The 19,440-nt window shown below is 36.4% G+C and overlaps 1 non-coding gene across 1 annotated transcript; it reads right to left on the reverse strand.

Moving 5' to 3' along the window:
* Window positions 1-17,368: 17,368 nt before the first annotated feature.
* LOC124509749 (U6 spliceosomal RNA) lies at window positions 17,369-17,475 on the reverse strand. Its single transcript, XR_006961518.1, has one exon. It is a non-coding gene; the product is annotated as a U6 spliceosomal RNA (small nuclear RNA).
* Window positions 17,476-19,440: the final 1,965 nt, after the last annotated feature.

Raw genomic sequence — 19,440 nt, forward strand, 5'->3', positions numbered from 1 at the left:
CCTGGCTTAAATAGTAATGTGTGCCAGGTTTCTCCATCACATAATTACTTTTAAACTCTTTCCAAATATTATACTTTGGAAGTGAGTAATTAAGTTAAACCCTCACTCAAGGAGGTGAAATTAAGTTTTGCTTTCTGGAAGTAAAGTTATCTGCATAAATTATGCATGTGTTTTGTCTGTTCTCCTTTACTTATTCATCTGTGTATTTATTCAATAATTTATTTATGTCTGTTTGGACTCATGTATATTTATTTTATACTTCAGTTATAATCTAATACTACACCATTTATTTTGTTCAACAGAGTACTCTGGTTTTGGTCATTGGGAGCCCTTTCAGGTAGGCTCCTGTCTCCCTTTGACATACCCTTATTTTTTTTGAGCACTCCTTAATTTATGGCACTATAAAATGTGCTGGGCTCACCCTATATATCCCATGCCCCAGCCCTAAGATTAGCCATTTCTTCAAGAAGCCTTATCTCCTTTTATTAGAGAATAGTATTGAAAACCAAAATCTTGCCTACCATCACTTTTCTCCTTTCCTCTGATAACTCCTTTTCTAGACTTATCTAACTCCTCACAAGCCCAGTACAATCATGTTGCTTCCACCTTATTTCCATCTCTGTCAACTCCATTGGAAATGTGTACCACCCCCAGCCTTAGCCTTAACCTAATCAATTGAAGCACTACTTTGCCTAAAAGTAGTAAGAAAAGACCTTGAAGGGAAAGCAGGAGAGACTGGAAATACAAAATAACATGCTCTTGGCCTAAAGCACAATTTATAACCAAATAAAAGGATCAGAGGTAAATTAAACAAAAATATTTTATGGGAGAATTTTGATTACTTCATAAAAAATAATTCCTCATAATAAAAATGCAGCAGAAACAAGTTAAACCTGAGCAGGCAACTAACACATACTCATATCAGCACAAGTATTCAAATAATATAAAAGTGAAAAATTGATAAGCAGAAAATTTTTAGATTTTCACATATTGGTAGTAATATTTTCAGAATATCTTTGTGAAATGTTCTTTTAACATCCCAAAGGTATAGATATTTTTGAAAGACCAGATGGCCAGTAATTTGTGATTTAAAGAAAAAAAAGTATAACTTAGGCTTCACTACCATGAACACTGAGTCATGGATTACTAGTTATTCTGACTTCCTTCAAGAAACATGCCTATTGAACAAGCCTAGCAAGATATAGCCACTACAGATTAATAGGAAGAGGATAAAAAACTTATCAGGATACTTTCTTAAAAATAGATTTAAAATAAAGACTGTTTTGACTGTGAAAGTTACATCTCTTTAAGGAAAATTCAAACTTTCTTTGTGCAATTCAACATCCTTGATTATGAAATAAAGGCACATTCTTAGGCAAGAAAGTGTTCTTGAAAATATTTTTCATAAACAATTCCTTTATGGGTGTTAACAAATATTTAGTAATTTTCACATTGCATAAAAGCCAAAATGACCTTTGATTTATGCCAAATATCTTGATAAATCCTATAAATTTAATTTTACTTGTCTTAAACATAAAAAGTAAAAACAAAAAGAAACTCAGATCTGTTCTTAGCCCAGTTTCAGATTGACACAATCAGTATTTCTTGGTTAAAGAACTCATGAAGGCACATTTTAAAGTTATTTAAAAGAAAATAGATTTTTTTCCCCTTCAGTCTTCCTGTAGATAAAATAGATTTGAATCAAAAAGGGATTTTACTTGAAACCTTGTGTTCCAGGTCAAGAAATAAAGCCAATAAGGTGCCCCCTGATAGGATCCAGAGGAAAAACTAGAGATGTTTTTAAGGACAAAAGGAAGGAAACATTTGAAAATTTTTGTCTATTTTATGCTCTTTTCTTAAATTAAATAAGGTTAGGTTTAAGATGAGTTTCTCATTTCCTCTTTGAAATTACATGATGAACATGAGAAGCATAAAACACAGCATGTGTTTCAAATGGCATGTTGTAAACTAATCCAAGCCAGAAAGATGGAAGCAAAAAGAATAATCATGCTTTCATTAAAACCTTCCCTCTGAAGGGAGAAAAAAAAAAAAAAAGACGTTAGAGTGGGAGAGAGCCAAAGCATAAGAGACTGTTAAAAACTGAGAACAAACTGAGGGTTGATGGGGGGTGGGAGGGAGGGGCGGGTGGGTGATGGGTATTGAGGAGGGCACCTTTTGGGATGAGCACTGGGTGTTGTATGGAAACCAATTTGGCAATAAACTTCAAAAAAAAAAAAAAAAAAAAAAAAAAAAAAAAAAAAAAAAAAAAAATAAAACCTTCCCTCTGGAATACTGACCAAAATTATGAATAGTGTTTTCTCTTAAGAAAAAAATGGATTCTCATGCTTTGGTACTAATGCTAACTAAATTTGCAAAGGAGGATGTAACATGAAGAAAATAGCCATATTGGAGGGACAAGAATTGAACCTATTGAGGCAGGAAAACAAACAAAAAAGAAGAAACAAACTGAGTCTCAGAGAGGATATCTTCTGCCACAAAATGAAAAATGAATTCAAAGAAAAAATGGTTTTAGGAATTAAGAGAAATGACAGTGAAAGGCAAACGTACTTGCAACTTGGTATATACAGACAGATAAACTGAAAGGAGAATTTAAGTGATAGTAATATGGCATATCTTTAATTTTAGTGGCTGGACATGGTTATGGCTACAAAAATTGAAAAGGAAAACATCTGACAATTTCAAGGATAAAATTAATCTCTATACATAACCGCTTACATTATTCATGTCCAGATAGATACCAAATAATGTGTTGCATGTTATAAATTCCACTGGTATTGATAATCTGATTGTATACTTATTTTTTAAATTTTGTTGGTGTCATTGGGAATTCTTAATATAACTTTAAAAAGTTATTTTTAAAATAAGCCTTAGAGGAAAATAATAAATATGTACAGAAAAGGTCACTTCCCCAGAATTAACATCTACACCATTCATATATACTAAGGCCCCCCAAAAAGAATGGAAAAACTATAAGTTATAAGACATTATACTCAGAAAATGTCACCATGGGCAATGTTTCATCATTTTAAGAACACCTACACAAATACCTTAGTTTTCTTTTGTTGCTTTTCTCAATTCCTTCTCTTACACATACCATAAGTGTTTGGGATTTCATTCTTTCCACATTGAATACAAAAGTTCTTTCTCTCAATGCTATTTTGAATAGAAAAATTATATATATTATGTCCAATTACAAAGATGTCTTCATTTGTAGACACACACCCATCTAAAAATAACTTGAACAATTCCAAACTAAGTTCTTCTAGTTTTGTCAACTTACTTGTGTAAATGAGGTAAGGTTAATTTTGACAACATTTTTTAAATGCTTAATTTAAATTGGGGGACATTTATGTATAAACAGAAATTTTCAAATGCTCCACAATGTTTATAAACTTATACATGTAAGGAATATATGAAAACATGTACTTTATGTACTTTTCAATGATTGATTAATGGCTAATATTAGTGTAATCTGAAACTCATGGAATAAATATTTCCCTGCAATGTAAAAATTTATTGGATCAATAGTGGAATGTATAATCATAAAAATATACTAGGGAGGCCCCCCCACCCTGTTGGTTCAGTTTCCACTAAATGTAAGAGAGCCATCCAACTATTGTTAAAATTTAACCTTGGCTAATATTATCTATGATGTTTTCTTTATAAAATAGTGTATATGTATGGATATCTGCATACCTTTTGATACACCATCACACACGTGCACACACACACACACACACACACACACATTAAAAGTAGGATGATATAGAAGGCTTGGGAAGACAGTGGAGTAGGAGGATCTTAAGCTCACATTGTCCCATGTTTCCAACTAGGTATCATTAACACCCAAGTAAATAAAATAGGGAGAAATCCAAAGACTGGCAGAACAAATTCCGCAAATAAATGTAGAGAATAAGCCATATCTCAGAGGTTAGAAAGGGCAGAAATGGTGGTAAGGAGCTGCCTGCAGGAGGGAGGAAGCTGTGGTCACGGAGAAAGGAAAACACCAGGAAGCCCACATGAGGAAAACAAATTCCCATAACATCTGGCCTTGAAAACCAGAGTGGCTGAATTCTGTGACTTTGTATAACTAGCGGAATCTGGAGCCTAGAGTTTTAAAAGTCAGCTAATTCAGCACTAGGCTAGATGGGAGGGCAAGTGAGAGCGGGTGCCTGCCTTTAAAGAGACAACAGCCTGAGGAGAGGTAACATAGAAGCAACAGCTTTCACAACAGGAAGAAAATCTGTTTATACTGATTTCAGGGTATGTTGGGGGACTTCTTTGGGGAAAAAGGAGTTGGCAGGCACCATTTTCTTCCCCCACCCTCACCATATACACAGAGCCACCCACAGGAAATGGCTCTGCACAGATACTAGCTACCTACCCTGCTAGCTGTGCACCCCACCCATGAGTTCTCTTGAGGACACACCCACTCCAAACCTGCTGGCCTCAGCCTGGGCTGAGCAAAAATTTTGTTAATGCCCCATGCACCCTGCCCAGCCACTGCCATACATACCCTGCCCCTCCTCCCACCAGTGGCCACTACATTTCAAGGAATCAGGCCTAGGACTAGCGGCTCAGTGCAAATTTTGACAAAGTCACACATACACCCTGCCCAGGCACCATACATACAGATCTGTACACCCCCAGCAACTATTACCACTACCTCACACCCACATCCTAGGGACCAATGGGATGTTAGAGATCCTGCCTAGGACTAGCAGCTCAGTGCAAATTTTGCAAACACCACTGCCCTTATGTAGTCACACTGCCTCAGAGCCTTCCTGCCAGGATCTCACTAACATCACATAGAGCAAGCACAACCCAAAACTGGCAAAGAGTCTGTGGACATCTGTATTGAAAGGAAAAGTGACTCATATACAATAGGAGGACACAAGCAACACACTTAGGAGACTCTCTTGAAGTGCTAAGTTCTGGTGAACAGGGACACTACACTGCAGCGTACTACAGGACCTCTTCATAGAGCCTCTACTTCCAAGAACAGAAGACATAGCTGACTTTCCAAAGACATAGAAACAGACTTGGAGAGGCAGACAAAATGAAGAGACACAGAAATATGTCCCAAATTAAAGAACAAGAAAAACCATAGCAGGAGATCGAAGCAAAAGAGAAATAAATAACATGACTGATACTGAATTTAAAGTAATGATCATAAAGATACTCATTGCGCTTCAGAAAAGGGTGGAGGATATGAGTGAGACCCTTGAAAAAAGATTTAAAAAAATAACATATCAGAGATGAAGAACTCAAAAAATGCATTTAAACATACAATAGATAGAATAAATACTAGGCTACAGGAAACAGAGGAACATATCCTGACCTGGAGGGTAGAGTAGTGGAAAACAATCAAGCTGAACAGGTGAAAGACAAAAAACACTGCATGAGGAAAGACTTAGAGAACTTAGTGAAAAAAGAATGATAAAAATGATATTAGATTAAGGGAACTCAGTGACTCCATCAAGTGTGATAACAGTGCATAATAGGGATTCCAGAAGAGTGAGAAAAGAGGGTTGAAAAATATATTTGAAGAAATAATATCAGAAAACTTCCCAGATCTGTGGAGTAAAACAGAAATCCATATTCAGAAGGCACAGAAATCGCCCAACAAATTCAACTCAAGGAGGTCCACTCAAAGGAATATAGTAATCAAAATGGCAAAAAAAAAAAAAAACAGTGATAAAGAATGTTAAAAGTTGCAAGAGAAAAGAAGACAATTGCATAAAAGGGAAACCCCATAAGGCTATCAACGATTTTTCAGCAGAAATTTTGGAGGCCAAAAGGGAGCAGCATAATGTATTCAAAGTGCTAAAAGGGAAGAATTTGCAGCCAAGAGTACTTTATCCAGCAAAACTATCATTCAGAATAGAAGGAGAGATAAAGAGTTCCTCAAACACAAGTTGAAAGAATTTATGATCACTGAAACAACCCTATAAGAAATGTTAAGGGGAACTCTGAGTGACAAAAAAAAATCCATAAGTAAAACTAAGAAAAATAGGAAGCACAAGAGCAATAAAATGTAAGTATATCTGTAAAAATAAGCCAAGAAAAGCAAAAACATAAAAGGATATAAAATATTATGCCAAATACCTGAAATGTGGAAGGGAGAGAAGTAAAGAATGAGTTCAAAATTAAGTAATGGTGAGCCTAAAGTTATATGCAGACATTATATATAAGTCAAATATAATCACAAATAAAAAAACTGTAAGAAATATGCAAAAAATAGGAGTAGAAATTCAAGCATATCACTAAAGGAAACTAGCAAAACATGAAAAAGAGTAAGAAGAAAGGATCAGAGAAAAACTACAAAAACAACTACAAAACAAGTAACAAAATGACAATAAATACATATCTATCAATAACTACCTTGAATGTAAATGAACTAAGTGCTACAATGAAAAGACATAGGGTGACATATTGTATAAAAAACATTGACCCATCTATATGCTACTTACAAGAAACCCATTTCAGACCAAAAGACACCTGCAGACTGAAAGTAAGAGGATGAAAGAACGTTGATCATGAAAGTGAATGTAAAACAAAGCCTCAGTAGACATACTTCTACCAAGGGGTACCCAAGTGGCTCAGTTGGTTAAGCATCTGACTCTTGGTTTCATCTCAGGTCATGATCTCACAGTTCATGGGTTCAATCCCCACATTGGGCTCTGCAGTGACAGTGTGGATCCTGCTTGTGATTCTCTCTCTCTCCTTTCTCTCTTTCTCTCTCTCAATAAATAAATAAAACAAAGAAATACTTCTATAAGACAAAATAAACTTTCAAACAAATTCTGTAAAGAAACATAAAGAAGACACTGTATAATAATAAAAGGGAAAATCCAACAAAGATATGTAACAATTTTAAATATATGTATGCACCCAACATGGAAGCACCCAAATACATAAAACAGTTGGTAACAAACATAAAGGAACTAATTGATAGTATACAATTAAAGTAGGGGACTTTAACACACTACTTACATTGATGGACAGACCATGCAAACAGAAGGTCAACAAGGAAACAATGACTATGAATGACACATAGGAATAGATGTATTTAACATATATATTCAGAACATTCCACCATAAAAAAACAGACTACAGATTCTTTTCAAGTGCACATGGAACGTTCTCCAGCATAGATCACATACTAGCCCACAAAATAAGCCTCAAAAAATTCAAGAAGATGAAAGTAATACCATGCATCTTTTCTGACCACAATGCTATGAAATTAGAAATCAACCACAAGAAAAAATCTGGAAAGACTACAAATGCATGTAAGTTAAATAACATGCTATTAAATAATGAATGTGTCAACCAAGAAGTAAAAAAAAAGAAATAAGAAATTATGTGAAAAACAAATGAAAATAAAAACACAACAGTCCAAACCCTTTGGGATGCAGCAAAAGCAGTTCTAAGAGGGAAGTTGGAGGCAACATAGGCCTACCTGAAGAAATAAGAAAAACATCAAATAAATAATCTAACCTTACACCTAAAGGAGCTAGAAAAAGAACAAAAAAACATAAAATAACAAATAATAAAGATTAGGGTAGAAATAAATGATATAGAAACTAAAGACAATGGAAAACATCAATCAAACCAGGAGCTGATTCTTTAAAAAGATCAACAAAATTGATATGCCTTTAGCCAGACTTGTCAAAAGAGACAGAGAGAGAGATAAAGGACTTAAATAAACAAAATCACCAAAGAAAGAGAAGAAATAACAACCAATGCTACAAAAATACCAGAAATTAAAATAGAATATTGTGAAAAACTATATACCAACAAATTAGATAACCTGGGAGAAATGGATATTTTCCTAGAAACATATAAACTACCAAAACTGAAGTAGGAAGAAATATAAATTTTGAACAGACCAATTACCAACAAAGACACTGAATCAGTAATAGTAATAAAAGAAAAAAATTCCCATAATACAAAAGTCCAGGACCAGTCAGCTTCACAGGCAAGTTCTACCAAATAAAGACGAGTTAATACCCATTCCACTCTATTTCAAAAAAATAAAAAAGGAAGGAAAAGTTTGAAATTAATTCTACGAGTTATCACCCTGATAACAAAAGCAGATGAAAACACCACAAAAAATAAATATAGACAATAACTCTAATGAACATGGACGCAGTAATCCTCAACAAAATACTAGCAAACTGAATTGAACAATACATTAAAATAGTCATTTACCCTGACCAAGAGGGATTTATTCCCTGGATGCAAGAGTGGCTCAATACTCAAAAGTCAATGTGATATGTCACATCATTAAGAGAAAGGATAAAAACAGTATGATGATTTCAATAGACAGAGAGAAAGCATTTCACAAAGTACAACATCTACTCATGATAAAAATCCTGAACAAAGTAGGTTTAGAGGCCCTCAACATAATAGGGGCCATATATGAAAAAAACACAGCTAACATCATGCTAAATAGATAAAAAATGAAAGCTTTTCCTCTAAGGTCAGGAATAAGATCAGTATTTCCATTCTCACCACTTTTACTCAACAGAATACTGGAAGTCCTGACCGCAGCAATCAGACAACAAAAAGAAATAACATCCAAATTGGTAAGGAAGAAGTAAAACTTTCACTATTTGAAGATACTACGTGGCAATGAGAAAGAATGAAAGAAATATGGCCTTTTGTAGCAACGTGGATGGAACTGGAGAGTGTGATGCTAAGTGAAATAAGCCATACAGAGAAAGACAGATTCCATGTGGTTTCACTCTTATGTGGATCCTGAGAAACTTAACAGAAATCCATGGGGGAGGGGAAGAAAAAAAAAAAGAGGTTAGAGTGGGAGAGAACCAAAGCATAAGAGACTGTTAAAAACTGAGAACAAACTGAGGGTTGATGGGGGGTGGGAGGGAGGGGAGGGTGGGTGATGGGTATTGAGGACGGCACCTTTTGGGGATGAGCACTGGGTGTTGTATGGGAACCAATTTGATAATAAATTTCATATATTGGAAAAAAAATAAAGCGGTATGTTACAAAAAAAAAAAGATGATGTAATACTACATACAGAAAACCCTAAATACTCCACCAAAACACAAGTAGAACTGATAAATTCAGAAAAGTCATGGGGCGCCTGGGTGGCTCAGTTGGTTAAGTTAGTGACTCTTGATTTCAGCTGAGGTCATGATCTCAGGGTTCTTGAGACTGAGCCCCATGTCGGGCTCCACACTAACAGCATGGAGCCATGGAGCCAGCCAGCTTGGGATTTTGGGATTCATTCTCTCTCTCTCTCTCTCTCTCTCTCTCTCTCTCTCTTCCTTTCTACTCCTCCCCTGCTCATTCTTCCTCACCTCCACTCTCTCCCTCTTAAAATAAAATAAATTTTAAGAAATAGGAAGGCACAGGATACAAAATCAATGTGCAAAACTCTGTTGCATTTCTATACAAAAATAATGAAGTATCAGAAAAAGAAATTAGGAAAATAATCCCATTTACAATTGTACCAAAAATAATAAGATACCTAGGAATAAACTTAAACAAAGAGGTGAAAAACTTTTACACAAAACTATGCAACACTAATGAAAGGAACTTAAAATGAACCAAAGATATGTAAAGACATTCCATGCTTATGGATAATAATAGAAAATATTGTTGAAATGTCTATACTACCCAAAGTAATCTACATATTTAATGCTATCCCTACAAAGATATCAATACATTTTCACAATACTAGAAGAAATAATTCTAAAATTTGTACGGAACCACAAAAGAACCTGAATAGCCAAAGCAATTTTGAAATAGAAAAGCAAAGCTGGACACAGATAATTTCAGACTTTAAGTTATATTACAAAGCTGTAGTGATTAAAACAGTATGGTACTGACACAAAAGTAGACATATAGATCAATAGAACAGAGAATAAAACTCAGAAATAAACCCACAACTATGTAGTCAATTGATCTTTGACAAAACAAGAAAGTGTATCCAATATGAAAAATAATAGTCTCTTCAACAAATGATGTTGGGAAAACTGGACAGCAGCATGCAAATGAATGAAACTGGACCACTTCCTTACACCATACACAAACATAAATTCATAATGGATTGAAGGCCTAAATGTGAGACCTTAAACCACTAAAATCCTAGAAGAGAGCACAGGCAGTGATCACTTTGACATGAATGATAGCAACTTTTTTCAAGATATGCCTCCTGAGACAAGGGAAACAAAAGCAGAAATTAATGATTCAGGATACACCAAAATAAATAGCTTCTGATCGCATAAAAAAAAGAGCTTCTGCACAGCAAAGGAAACAACAAAATTAAAAGGCAACCTACAGAATGGGATAAAATATGTGCAAATGACATATCCAATAAAGGGTTAGTACCTAAAATATATAAACAACTTCTACAACTCAACACCCAAAGAACAAATAATCCAATTATAAAAATGGGCAGAAGACATGGACATACATTTCTCCAAAGACATGCAGATGGCCAAAAAACATGAAAATATGTTCATCATAACTTACCATCAGGGAAATGCATATCAAAACTGCAATGACATATTACTTCATACCTGTCAGAATGGCTAAAATAAATGACACAAGAAACAACAGGTGTTGGCAAGGATGTGGATAAAGAGGAACCCTTTGCACTGCATGCAGGAATGCAAACTGGTGCTGTCACTTTGGAAAACAGTATGGAGGCTCCCCAAAAAATTAAAATTAGAACTACTCTATCATCAACTTCTTCTTTAATTTCTGGGTTGACCCATTCATTCTTTACTAGGATATTCTTTTTATTTTATTTTTTATTTTTAAAAATTTACATCCAAGTTAGTTAGCATATAGTGAAACAATGATTTCAGTAGATTCCTTAATGCTCCGAACCCATTTAGCCCATCCCCCCTCCCACAACTCCTCCAGCAACCCTCAGTTTGTTCTCCATATTTATGAGTCTCTTCTGTTTTGTCCCCCTCCTGTTTTTATATTATTTTTGTTTCCCTTCCCTTATGTTCATCTCTTTTGTCTCTTAAAGTCCTCATATGAGTGAAGTCATATGATTTTTGTCTTTCTCTAATTTCACTTAGCATAATACCATCCAGTTCCATCCACGTCGTTGCAAATGGCAACATTTCATTCTTTTTGATTGCTGAGTAATACTCCATTGTATATATATATATATATATATATATATATATATATATATATATACCACTTCTTCTTTATCCATTCATCCATCAATGGACATTTGGGCTCTTTCTATACTTTGGCTATTGTTGATAGTGCTGCTATAAACATGGGGGTGAATGTGTCCCTTCGAAAGAGCACACCTATATCCCTTGGATAAATGCCTAGTGGTGCAATTGCTGGGTCGTAGAGTAGTTCTATTTTTAGTTTTTTGAGGAACCTCCATACTGATTTCCAGAGTGGCTGCACCAGCTTGCATTGCCACCAACAATGCAAGAGAGATCCTCTTTCTCTGCATCTTTGCCAACCTCTGTTGTTGCTTGAGTTGTTAATGTTAGCCATTCTGACAGGTGTAAGGTGGTATCTCATTGTGGTTTTGATTTGTATTTCTCTGATGATGAGTGATGTGGAGCATTGTTTCATGTGTCGGTTGGCCATCTTGGGATATTCTTTAACCTCCTTGTATTTGTGGTCGTTCCAATTTTTTTCTTCTGGTTGACTTCAAGTTTCATAGCATTGTGGTCACAAAATATGCATAGTATGATTTCAATCTTTTTGTGCCTGTTGAGGCCTCATTTGTGACTTAATATGTGATCTATTCTGGAGAAAGAATGTCCCATGTGCGCTAGAAAAGAATGTGTATTCTGCTTCTTTAGAATGAAATGTTCTGAATTTATCTGTTAAGTCCATCTGGTCCAGTATGTCATTCAAAGCCACTGTTGTCTTTTTGATTTTCTGCTTAGACGATCTGTCATCTAAGATGATCTTGCTCTAAGTGGAGTGTTAAAGTCCCCAACTATTATTGTATTATTGTATTATTATCAATGAGTTCCTTTATTTTAGCTATTGTTTTATACATTTGGAAGTTCCAAGTTGAGGGCATAAATAGTTACAATTGTTAGGTCTTCTTGCTGGATAGTCCCCTTTGTATGATATAGCATCCTTCTTCATCTCTTATTACAGTCTTTGGTTTAAAGTTCAGTTTGTCTGGTATAAGCATTCCTACTCTGGATTTCTTTTGAGATCCATTTGCATGATAAATATTTTTCTATCCCCTCACTTTCAATCTGCAGGTATCTTTAGGTCTAAATGGTCTCTTGTAGGCAGCATATAGATTTTTTTTTTTTATCCATTTGGACACCCTATGTGTTTTCACTGGAGTGTTTAGTTAATTTACATTCAGAGTAATTTTTGATAGGTATGTATTTAGCACCATTTTCTTTTACTTTTTTTTTTAATCATTGTTTCTGGAGATTTTCTCTGTTCCTTTATAGTCTTTGTCGATTTTGGTCTTTCTTTCCCATTTAAAGGGTTCCCTTTAAGATTTCCTGCTGGGATGGGTTAACAGCCACAAACTCCTTTAATTTTTGTCTGCGAAACTTTTTATCTCTCCTAATATAATTATAGCCTGGCTGGATAGAGTATTCTTGGATGCAGATTTGTCCCATTCAGCACATTGTATATATCATGTCATTCACTTCTGGCTTGCCATGGTTCTGTGGAGACATCTGCTGCTAACCTTATTGGTCTTTCCTTGTAATTTAGGAACTTCTTTTGTCTTGGTACATTTAGGATTTTTTAAAATTTATTTCTATATTTTGCAAACTTTAATATATCTTGGTGTTCATCTGCTTTTGTTGATTTTAGTTAAATTTTATCTTTATTTTTAAAAAATTACATCCAGGGGCGCCTGGGTGGTGCAGTCGGTTAAGCATCCGACTTCAGCCAGGTCACAATCTCGCAGTCCGTGAGTTCGAGCCCCGCGTCAAGCTCTGGGCTGATGGCTCAGAGCCTGGAGCCTGTTTCCGATTCTGTGTCTCCCTCTCTCTCTGCCCCTCCCCCGTTCATGCTCTGTCTCTCTCTGTCCCAAAAATAAATAAACGTTGAAAAAAAATTTAAAAATAAATAAATAAATAAAAATTTACATCCAAATTAGTAAGCATATAGTGAAACAATGATTTCAGGAGTAGATCCCTTAATGCCCCGAACCCATTTAGCCCATCCCCCTCCCACAACCCCTCCAGCAACCCTCTGTTGGCCATCTGGATGTCTTCCTTGGAGAAGTGTCTATTCATGTCTTTTGCCCATTTCCTCACTGGATTCTTTGTTTTTTGGGTGTTGAGTTTGATAAGTTCTTTATAGATTTTGGATACTAACCCTTTATCTGATATGCCATTTGCAAATATCTTCTCCCATTCTGTTGGTTGCCTTTAGTTTTGTTTCCTTCACTGTGCAGAAGGTTTGTATTTTGATGAGGTCCCAGTAGTTAATTTTTTGCTTTTGTTTCCCTTGCCTCCTGAGACGTGTTGAGTAATAAGTTGCTGCGGCCAAGATCAAAGTGGTTTTTGCCTGCTTTCTTCTCGAGAATTTTGATGGCTTTCTGTCTTTCATTGAGGTCTTTCATCCATTTTGAGTTTATTTTTGTGTATGGTGTAAGAAAGTGGTCCAGGTTCATTCTTCTGCATGTCTCTGTCCAGTTTTCCCAGCACCACTTGCTGAAGAGACTCTCTTTATTCCATTGGATATTCTTTCCTGCTTTGTCAAAGATTCGTTGGCCATACGTCTGTGGGTCCACTTCTGGGTTCTCTATTCTGTTCCATTGATCTGAGTGTCTGTTCTTAGGCCAGTACCATACTGGCTTGATGATTACAGCTTTGTAGTATAGCTTGAAGTCTGGGATTGTGATGCTTTCTGATTTGGTTTTCTTTTTCAAGATTGCTTTGGCTATTTAGGGTCATTTCTGGTTCCATACAAGTTTAAGGATTATTTGTTCTAGCTCTGTGAAGAATGCTGGTGTTACTTTGATAGGGATTGCATTGAATATGTAGATTGTTTTGGGTAGTATCAACATTTTAACAATATTTATTCTTCCTATCCAGGAGCATGGAAACTTTTTCCATTTTTTGTGTCTTCTTCAATTTCTTTCATAAGCTGTCTATAGTTTTCAGTGTGTAGATTTTTCACCTCCTTGAATAGATTTATTCCTAGGTATTTTATGGTTTTTTGTGCAACTGCAAATGGGATCGATTCCTTGATTTCTCTTTCTGTCACTTCATTGTTGGTATTTAGGAATGCAACTGATTTCTGTGCATTGATTTTATATCCTGTAACTTTGCTGAATTCATGGATCAGTTTTTTGGTGGAATCTTTTGAATTTTCCATATAGAGTATCATGTCATCTGCAAAGAGTGAAAGTTTGACCTCCTCCTGGCCGATTTGGGTGCCTTTTATTTCTTTATGTTGTCTGAATGCTGAGGCTAAGACTTCCAATACTATGTTGAATAACAGTGGTGAGAGTGGACATCACTGTCTTATTATGACCTTAGGGGGAAAGCTCTCAGTTTTTCCCCATTGAGGATGATATTAGCGTTGGGTCATTAATATATGGCTTTGATGATCTCGAGTTATGCTCCATCTATCCCTACTTTCTTGAGGGTTTTTATCAAGAAAGGATGCTGTATTTTGTCAAATGCTTTCTCTGCATCTATTGAGAGGATCATATGGTTCTTGTCCTTTCTTTTATTGATGTGATGAATCACATTAATTGTTTTGCAGGTATTGAACCAGCCCTGCATCCCAGGTATAAATCCCGCTTGGTCGTTGTGAATAATTTTTTAAATGTATTGTTGGATCCGGTTGCCTAATATATTGTTGAGGATTTTTGCATCCATGTTCATCAGGGAATTTGGTCTATACTTCTCCTTTTTAGTGTGGTCTCTGTCTGGTTTTAGAATCAAGGTAATGCTGGCTTCAAAGAAAGTGTTTGGAAGTTTTCCTTCCATTTCTAATTTTTGGAACAGTTTCAAGAGAATAGATGTTAATTCTTCCTTAAATGTTTGGTAGAATTCCCCTGAAAATCATCTGGCTCTGGACTCTTGTTTTTTGGCAGATTTTTGATTACTAATTCGATTTCCTTACTAGTTATGGGTCTGTTCAAATTTTCTTTTTCTTCCTCTTTCAGTTTTGGTAGTGTATATGTTTCTACGAATTTATCCATTTCTTCCAGATTACCCATTTATTGGCATAGAATTGCTCATAATATTCTCTTATACTGTTTTTATTTCTGCTGTGTTGGTTGTGATCTCTCCTTTTCATTCTTGATTTTGTTTATTTGGTCCCTTTCCTTTTTCTTTTTGATCAAACTGGCTAGTGGTTTATCAATTTTGTTAATTCTTTCAAAGAGCCAGGTTCTGGTTTCATTGATCTGTTCTACTGTTTTTTTCTGGTTTTGATAGCATTAATTTCTGCTCTAATCTTTATTATTTCCTGTCTTCTGCTGGTTTTGGGTTTTATTTGCTGTCCTTTTTCCAGCTCCTTAAGGGGGAAGTTTAGGTTGTATATCTGAGATCTTTCTTCCTTCTTTAGGAAGGTCTGGATTGCTATACACTTTCCTCTTATGACCGCCTTTGCTGCGTCCCAGAGGTTTTGGGTTGTGATGTTATCATTTTCATTGACTTCCATATACTTTTTAATTTCCTCTTTAACTTCTTGGTTAGCCCATTCATCCTTTAGTAGGATGTTCTTGAGTCTCCAAGTATTTGCTACCTTTCCAAATCTTTTCTTGTGGTTGATTTCGAGTTTCACAGCATTGTGGTCTGAAAATATCCACGGTATGATCTCAATAATTTTGTACTTACCTAGGGCTGATTTGTGTCCCAGTATATAGTCTATTCTGGAGAACGTTCCATGTGCACTGGAGAAGAATGCATATTCTGCTCTTTAAGGATGAAATGTTCTGAATATATCTGTTAAGTGCATCTGGTCCAGTGTGTCATTGAAAGCCATTATTTCCTGGTTGATTTTTTGCTTAGATGATCTGTACATTGCTGTGAGTGGGGTGTTGAAGTCTCCTACTATTGTGGTATTACTATTGATGAGTTTCTTTACGTTTGTGATTAATTGATTTATATGTTTGGGTGCTACCACATTTGGCAGGTAAATGTTTACAATTGTTAGATCTTGGTCTATAGACCCCTTGATTATGATATAATGCCCTTCTGGATCTCTTGATACATCTTTATTTTAAAATCTAGATTGTCTGATATAATTATGGCTACTCTAGCTTTCTTTTGTTGACCATTAGCATGATAGATTGTTCTCCATCCCCTTACTTTCAATCTGTAGGTGTCTTTAGGTCTAAAGGGGTCTCTTGTACACAGCATATAGATGGATCTTGTTTTCTTATCCATCCTGTTCCCCTATGTCTTTTTATTGGAGCATTGAGCCCATTGACCTTTATAGTGAGTAGTGAAAAATATGAATTTATTGTCATTATGATGCTTGTAGAGTTGGAATTTCTGGTGGTGTTCTCTGGTATTTTCTAATCCTTTGTTGCTTTTGGTCTTTTTGTTTTTGTTTTCCATCTTTTCACCCCTCAGAGAGTCCCCCTTAAAATTTCTTGCAGGGCTGGTTTAATGGTCACAAACTCCTTTAATTTTTGTTTGTCTGGGAAACTTTTTTATCTCTCCTTCTATTTTGAATGACAGCCTTGCTGGATAAAGAATTCTTGGCTGCATATTTTTCTGATTCAGCACACTGAATATATCTTGCCACTCCTTTCTGGCCTGCCAAGTTTCTGTGGATAGTTCTGCTGCAAACCTGATCTGTCTTCCCTTGTAGGTTAGGGACTTTTTTCCCTTGTTGCTTTCATGATTCTCTCCTTGCCTGAGTATTTTGTGAATTTGACTATGATATGCCTTGTTGATGGTCGGTTTTTATTGAATCTAATGGGGGTCCTCTGTGATTCCTGGATTTTGATGTCTGTGTCTTTCTCCAGGTTAGGAAAGTTTTCTGCTATGATTTGCTCACATAACCCTTCTACACCTATTTCTCTCTCTTCCTCTTCTGGGATCCCTATGATTCTGATGTTGTTCATTTTTAATGAGTCTCTGATTTCTCTAATTCTTAAATAGTGCTCTTTTTCCTTAATTTCCCTCTTTTTTTTTTCTTCTTCATTATTCTCTATAAGTTTGTCCTCTACATCGCTGATTCTCTGTTCTGCCTTGTCCATCCTTGACGCCACTGCATCCATCCGTGATTGCAGCTCAGTTATAGGATTTTTAATTTCATTTTGGCTATTTTTTACTTCTTTTATCTGTGAAGAAAGGGATTCTAATCTATTTTCGACTCAAGCTAGTATTCTTATTACCATGATTCTAAATTCTGGTTCAGACATCTTGCTACAAATATGGAACGCTTCACGAATTTGCATGTCATCCTTGCACAGGGGCCATGCTAATCTTCTCTGTATCATGCCAATTTTAGTATATGTGCTGCTGAAGCAAGCACAGCTTTTGTTGATTTTGATGGGAGTTCTCTGTGTCCCTGGACCTGTATATCTGTTTCCTTCCACAGATTAGGGAAGTTTTCTATTATTGTTTCTTGAAATAAATTTTCTTCCCCCTTTTTCTCTCTTCTTCCCCTGGGACTCCTATGACACAAATGTTATTATGTTTCTTGGAGTCATTGAGTTCCCTAATTCTATTTTATTGATCCAAGATTTTTCTTTCCCGCTTTTGTTCAGCTTCATTATTTTCCATAATTCCATCTTCTACATCACTTATTCATTCCTCTTCTTCCATTCTTGTGGTAATTCCATCCAGTCATTTTCAAATCTGTTATTGCATTTTTCATTTTGGCCTGTTTGTTTCTTAGCTCTTATCTCTATGGTAAGGGCCTCTCTGATGCTGTCCATGCTCTCCCGAAGTCCAGCTAGTATCCTTATGATTGTTGCTTTAAATTCTAGATCAGGCATATTATTATATCGGTTTCTATTAGATCCCTGGCTGTGATATTTTCTTTTTCTTTCTTTTGGGATGAGTTCCTCCATCTTGGCATTTTGTCTAAGACTATGTCTTCTTTTCTGTGTTAGGAAAAACTGTTTGTTTCCTGTTACTGACAGTAATGACTTTATAAAGAAGAGGTCATATAATGTCCAGGACTGGTGCTCACGAAGTGTCTCTGATGTGTACTTCATGAACTCTGCTGCTGTGTTTTGGCTGCTCTATTCCTCAGGTCAGTCAGCTGCAGAGTTTCTCCTTGCTTTCAGTGAGCAGTGTTTGGACCTTGGCCAGAGTGTGTCCAGCTTCAACTATGTATGGTCTGGTCTGCTTGTTAAAAGATACCTAATGCTATTTCCACTAGAACTGAAGCTTTGCAGAATGCTATGGATAGTAGACATAAGTGCTTGTGGGTTGTTTTATTTATTTATTTTTTTAATTTTGTCTTTGGTATTCTGGGGGAAGAGCCTGCTGAGCTGATCCTAAGGCATACCTGCCTGAGAAAAGCAGTACCAGCAGAACACAGGGCATCCAGATTCGGTGTAAGCAGGTTAGCCAGCCAATGTTGGCTGTTTACTGAAGTTGGTTTATTCTGAGCGGCAGGAGAGGGAAATTGCACCAGCCTGCTTCTTTGTCCCTGGAGAGGGGACTCTGTGCTTGTTGCTCTCAGGAAGCACTTTCAGAGGAGCAAATAATTTCTCCTGTGTGTTACAGGCATTTTTCAGATTGCTGATTTCACACTGTCTCTGGTTCACTTGCCTGTCTGAAGCAGCACAGCACACGTTGGTCTCTACCCTAGTCAGGCCTGCTGACTTTTAAAATTGCAAACTTCAGGGACCTTCTGTAATGAATACCTGTGTTAGTCCTCTGGGAAAAGGTTTCATTTCACTGGGACTGATGCAGCTTTGACCCAGAAGGTCAGTCATGTCAGAGCACAGGGGCATGGGATTTGGAGCAAAGCAGGCCAGTGTCCAGGATAAGCTCAATAAGTGTCTCTGTGCCTATGCTGAAGGGCATGGGAACAATATGGTTCCTACCAGCTCTTTTGTCCACAGAGACGCAATGCCATGTCTCACAGATGTGCTCCAAGAATAGAGAACAGTCTTTCCCCATGCATCTTAGGCAGTCCTCAAAACGTGCCTTCTGCCCCTGGGTTACATGCCTGCCTTCTCCCAAGGAGTAGGGCAGCACACCATACGGCGATATACCAGCCATGCTGTGGACCTATAAAACTCCAGTCTTTGAGCCTTACTGGTTGCAAAAACTCCTGAAAATCAGCCCATCTCATTTTCCTAGCCACTGGCTTTGAGTACATGTTCTCATGAAATCACTTGTGCACTTTTCTTTTTCTCTCTCACCTTTCTCCACAACCAGGGGTCCCTCCCCTCTGAAGCACCTGTGATCTGTTTCTCCTCCAAACCACATCTCTGCACTTACTACCTTCCTCTAACTGGTCTCTTCTCTCCCTCTTATT

Source organism: Lynx rufus, unplaced genomic scaffold (assembly GCF_022079265.1).
Source record: "Lynx rufus isolate CCGP_SWC_20201006 ecotype Redwood Valley unplaced genomic scaffold, mLynRuf1.p SCAF_14, whole genome shotgun sequence".
Classification (NCBI taxonomy): Eukaryota; Metazoa; Chordata; class Mammalia; order Carnivora; family Felidae; genus Lynx; species Lynx rufus.